At 41.9% G+C, this 6,229-nt stretch overlaps 1 pseudogene; it reads right to left on the reverse strand.

Annotated features, from left to right (window-relative positions):
- Positions 1-1,446: 1,446 nt before the first annotated feature.
- On the reverse strand, positions 1,447-2,962 carry LOC105481645 (TAR DNA-binding protein 43-like; annotated as a pseudogene).
- Positions 2,963-6,229: the final 3,267 nt, after the last annotated feature.

Genomic DNA, 6,229 nt, shown 5'->3' on the forward strand with positions numbered 1-6,229 from the left:
CCTTTCACCACATATCCTATTTTGATCCTGATAATCATTTTTAAAAATTGAAATCAACTTTATTTAAGAATTTCCAACATTGACAACTCTTATAAAAAGCATCCAAGCACAGGACACAACTGTAGCAAACAGCATTCTTATGGGTAGCTAACAGACATTAGAACTTCCACCCTTCTTTGAGACAGCTGAGCTCACTGTTGAACTCTGCTTCCAAGTACTTCAAAGCACACCACAAGCTCGATTTATATTCTCAACCCATCAGCTTCAGTTCACATTACCACACTTACATATCAGTAACAGAAGAGAACACACACCATACAGCATTCATAGCAGTTGACAAAAGGGTAGGAAAATACAGGTATCATTTCACTTAACACACGCAACTAACGTGGATTGCCTAAGAACAAAGCTCATTGAAAGTCTTCCAACACATGTGGATGTCCTTTGACTGCAAAAGACTTTCATACATTGTTTATTATTGCTGTCTGTATACTGTCACCAAAATTACAGGATTGAGAGACACATCTCACCAAGTTAAAAAAATACTCATGATGCCTCATCAACTGTCTATCTGCACTCTTTCCTTCTCTCGCTCGTTCTAGCCTTCCGTGCCTTGGCAGCACCACCAATCCCACACAAAGTTTCAGAAGTTCAGACAGCCTTCTGGTTCCGTATCACAGCCTTGTGTTCGTGACGTCGATATGACTCCATGAAATAGAGTAGTGAATCAAAATGGGAACACCCACTGTCAAAGACAGCCTGTGAAGTGTGATGATGAATTCTTGAATGAGACAGCATGTAGATGGAAGTATTTCTATGGCAGGATATTTACAGTACTACTTTCAATGAAATGCTTCTGTAAACATTTGAAATGAGATGCACTGCAGAGATTAAATGAAGGCTTCATATTGTACTTTTATATATGAGGTGGAGGGGGACAAGTGTTAAAAAAACAAAAGAATCAAACACTGACACCATGATCTCCCAAAAGGAGATTTTATTAAGGAAAAAATCATATGGTGGGATTCAAATTAAGACAAGGAGAAAAGATTGTAGTTCTAATCAATGATTTCCATTTTGAGCACTCAAAGAATTCACTTGATGAGTCCAGGGATACAATATTACAGATATCAATTGTAATGTATTGATTTTCCAACAGACAAACAGCCAGTCACTTTCAACTACTCAATATTTCAACTCTTTATTTATTCAACTCTTTATGTAACTCAACTCTTAATATATTCCAACTCTTTATGTAACAAAACTTATACAATTCCTTTATCTCTTCATCTTTTTCTAAAGAAAATTGTCAAAAATACTGCTGAATATACGCCACACTGAACAAACCAGTTTTGAAAATTTTTGTATCTTACCATATACTTACCACGAGTTTAGAAAAATTTGAATTCCCACTATTCCGTACTATAACCAACTATAACTCAATGTCTACATTTCCCAGCCAGAAGATTTAGAATCCATGCTTGAGCCAAAGCCTCCATTAAAACCATTGCCTGATCCTGCATTTGATGCTGATTCCCAACCAATTGCTGCACCAGAGTTCGAACCACTGTAAGAGTTATTTCTAGACCCAAAGACCTGGTTTGGCTCCCTCTGCATGTTGCCTTTACTTTGGTTATGACTTGGTGGGCCTGACTGGTTCTGCTGGCTGGCTAACATACTCATTGTACCCCAACTGCTCTGTAGCCATCATGACTGGATTAATGCTGAGCACACCAAAGTTCATCTACCACCTATATTAGTATCTTGGTTGTTTTCCAAGCCAGATGCACCCCTCTACTATTACCAAATACACTCATATTCCCAAATCTTCCACTTCTTTCTATTGCTATTGTATGATTAGGCTTGGCATTGGATATGTGTATGCTGAGTCCTTTAATGATCAAGTCCTCTCTACAAGGAGATTGGGCAATCTGATCATCTGCAAATGTAACAAAGGCAAAGGCCCTGAATGGCTTGGGGATGAAGACATCTACCACTTCTTTGTACTGACAGAAAAACCTGCCATAGCTCATCTGCAGTCATGTCCTCTGTACAGCACCCCACAAACACTTTTCTGCTTCTCAAAGGCTCATCTGGGGTTTGCTTAGAGTTGGGAAATTTAGTCATACCATCATCCATCTATCATATGTCACTGTGGCATTACTTTCACGTGTGTTTCATACTCCGTAAAAAGAATAAAGCCAAACCCCTTTGACCGGTTTTAATATCTATCTTTTTTTTTTTTTTTTTTTTTTTTTTTTGAGACGGAGTCTCGCTCTGTCGCCCAGGCTGGAGTGCAGTGGCCGGGTCTCGGCTCACTGCAAGCTCCGCCTCCCGGGTTCACGCCATTCTCCTGCCTCAGCCTCCAGAGTAGCTGGGACTACAGGCGCCCGCCACCTCGCCCGGCTAGTTTTTTTTTTTGTATTTTTAGTAGAGACGGGGTTTCACCATGTTAGCCAGGATGGTCTCGATCTCCTGACCTTGTGATCCGCCCGTCTCGGCCTCCCAAAGTGCTGGGATTACAGGCTTGAGCCACCGCGCCCGGCCTAATATCTATCTTTACCTGGACTTCTCCAAAGGTACTAAAATATTCTTTCAGATTCTGTCTCCATAGGAGGAAAAACAAACTCAGAGCACAAACTCACTAATTACCAGTACTATTAAGTAAGATATTTTCTGGACTGCTCTTCACTTTCACTGCTGTCTCACCCATTTTTCTTTTGTTATCTTTGGGACAGTTGACAACATATACCAGATTTCCACTGTCAGCATCAGGGGCATGCAGAATTCCTTCTACCAGCAGGATACCTTTCATACATTGAGACACTGGATTCTTGTGGTGGAGCTCACGTGCCCCTGGAAACTGGGCTGTAACTGTGGACAGCAGCACTACCCCATTGTATTCTGATATTTCCATGAGCTCCTTATTCTCATCTTCACTTACCCAAGTGTATTCAAACATCTTTTACTTCTCCACTTAGGCCACTGCTAGAAAGCCCAACAGGGACACGGAAGCAGTGACGGATCCAAGCACAGCTTAGTTTATTCTCCTTGATAATCATTTTTATTGTTCTTCTTGGGACTCATTCAAGACTTTCTAGAATTCATATTAACTCATGGCCAAACATGAAAATAAGTTGTAACAAGGCGGTACATAATGTAGAACATTTGGAGGAGCTGTCTCTTGGTTCTTGCCAGCCACGCTCCTTTGGATGTTTACCTTGTCAGCAGTGATCATCATGGCCAACTACTTGATCTGTATCATCATCCCACATAAGCAATTGTTATGTCTTCAGTGATGACCTGAGAGGAAAATACACTCCAATGGCAAGGTAAATGCCCTTTCTGCAGGAGGGACAAGTAAGAAAGATTCAGGATGCTGCAATTGAGGAGGCTGAGTTCTGACCCTTAGCCCCTAAACCCACTGTCCTCATATGAGAAGCCATGCTGAAATTTAGACAGCAGCACATCACAGACCTGTGCAGGCACTGAGCTGGCAGGGAATTGCTCATTGATGGTAGATGCAGTGTTTACAGAAGTGTGTAATGTGAAGTGCTAGTGCACAAGAAGGGCCTGTGGTTAAATGTGTTTGAGAAACACTGCATAATATATCCATTGGCCACACTTCGAAACAACCAGATCTTGCACAAACTCAGAGCACAAACTCACTAATTACCATGAGGATGGCACCAAACCATTCAAGAGGGATCAGTCGTCATGACACAAACATCTCCCATCAGGCTCCACCTCCAGCATTGGGGATTGCATTTCAACATGAGATTTGGAGGGAACAAATGTCCAAACCATGGCACTTTGGCTATTTGGGATACATATAAATTTAAGGATTTTTTTTTTCTATTTCTGCCCTTGGGATTTTGATATGGATTGTACTAAATCTGTAGATAGCTTAGGGTAATGTGTACATTTTTAACAATATTAAGTCTTTTCATCTATGAACATGAGATATCTTTCTGTGTCTTTTAAAACTTCATCAAGGTTTTATAATTTTCAGTGTACAGGTCTTTTACCTGCTTAAGTTAATTATTAGATATTTCATTTTGTTGCTAATGTAAATGAGATTGTTTTCTTAATTTTCTTTTTGGCTACTTCATTGTTGGTGTATGGAAATGCCACTAATTTTTGTATGTTGATTTTGTACCCTGCAACTTTACTGAATATGCTTATTGGTTGTTCCAACAGTGTTTTTTTTTTTTTTTTTTCGGTGAGAGTGTTTAGAATTTTCTATGTTTATGATCATGTCATCTTTAAACAGAGATAATTTTATTTCTTCCTTTCTGATTTGTATACCTTTTTATTTCATTTTCTTGCCTGATTGCTCCAGCCAGGACTTCCAATACTATGTTGAATAGCAGTGGCAAGATTGGGCATCCTTATCTTGCTCTGGATCTTAGAGGAAAAGCTTTGTTTTCCTCAGTGATTATGACTTTAACTGTAGGTTTTTCATATGTAGTTTTTATTACGTTAAAGAAAGCGCCTTCTATACCTATTTGGTTGAGAGTGTTTACCATGAAAAGATGTTGAATTTTGTCAAATGCTTTTTGTGTATCTATGAGGTAATTATGTGGTTTGTCTTTCATTTTGTAAACATGGTGCGTCACATTGGTTGAATTTCATGTTAAACCAGCTTTGCATACCAGGAATAGATCCCACTTCATTTTAGTGTGTGATCCTTTTAATGTGCTGTTAAATTCAGTTTGCTAGCAGTTTATTAAATATTTTTACATGTATATTCACCAGGGATAGTGGCCTGCAGTTTTGTTTTCTTGTGTTGTTGTTGTTGATTTTTCTGGCTTTGGAATCAGGGTGATGTTGTCCTTATAAAATGAGTTTGGGAGTGTTCCATCTTCTATTTTTGGAATAGTTTGTATTAGCTTTTTAAAAATGTTTGATAGGAGGCGGAGCAAGATGGCCGAACAGGAACAGCTCCAGTCTCCAGCTCCCAGTGCAAGCGACACAGAAGACGGGTGATTTCTGCATTGTCAGCAGAGGTACCGGGTTCATCTCACTAAGGAGTGCTGGACAATTGGTGCTGGTCAGCTGCTGCAGCCCGACCAGTGAGGGCTGAAGCAGGGCAAGGCATTGACTCACCTGGGAAGTGCAAGGGGGAAGGGAATCCCTTTTCCTAGCCAGGGGAACTGAGACACACAACACCTGGAAAATCGGGTAACTCCCACCCCAATACTGCCCTTTACCAAGGGTCTTACCAAGCGGCACACCAGGATATTATATCCCACACCTGGCCGGGAGGGTCCCACGCCCATGGAGCCTCCCTCATTGCTAGCACAGCAGTCTGCCATGTAACTGCAAGGCAGCAGCAAGGCTGGGTGAGGGGCACCCACCATTGCTGAGGCTTAAGTAGGTAAACAAAGCCACTGGGAAGCTCGAACTGGGTGGAGCCCACAGCAGCTCAAGGAGGCCTGCCTGTCTCTGTAGACTCCACCAATGGGGACAGGGCACAGCTAAACAAAAAGCAGCAGAAACCTCTGCAGACGCAAACGACCCTGTCTGACAGCTTTGAAGAGAGCAGTGGATCTCCCAACACGGAGGTTGAGATCTGAGAATGGACAGACTGCCTGCTCAAGTGGGTCCCTGACCCCTGAGTAGCCTAACTGGGAGACATCCCCCACTAGGTGCAGACTGAAACCCCACACCTCACATGGCGGGGTACACCCTGAGACGAAGCTTCCAAAGCAAGAATCAGACAGGTACACTCACTGTTCAGCAATATTCTATCTTCTGCAGCTTCTGCTGCTGATACCCAGGCAAACAGGGTCTGGAGTGGACCTCAAGCAATCTCCAACAGACCTACAGCTGAGGGTCCTGACTGTTAGAAGGAAAACTAACAAACAGGAAGGACACCCACACCAAAACCCCATCAGTACGTTACCATCATCAGAGACCAAAGGCAGATAAAACCACAAAGATGGGGAAAAAGCGGGGCAGAAAAGCTGGAAATTCAAAAAATAAGAGCGCATCTCCCCCTCCAGAGGAACGCAGCTCATCACCAGCAATGGATCAAAGCTGGACGGAGAATGACTTTGACGAGATGAGAGAAGAAGGCTTCAGTCCATCAGACTTCTCAGAGCGGAATTACGTACCCAGTGCAAAGAAAGTAAAAATCTTGAAAAAAGAATGGTAGAATGGATAACTAGAATAATCAATGCAGAGAAGGTCATAAACAAACTGACAGAGATGAAAACCATGACAC

The sequence above is a fragment of the Macaca nemestrina genome, chromosome 15 (assembly GCF_043159975.1).
Source record: "Macaca nemestrina isolate mMacNem1 chromosome 15, mMacNem.hap1, whole genome shotgun sequence".
NCBI classification, from domain to species: Eukaryota; Metazoa; Chordata; class Mammalia; order Primates; family Cercopithecidae; genus Macaca; species Macaca nemestrina.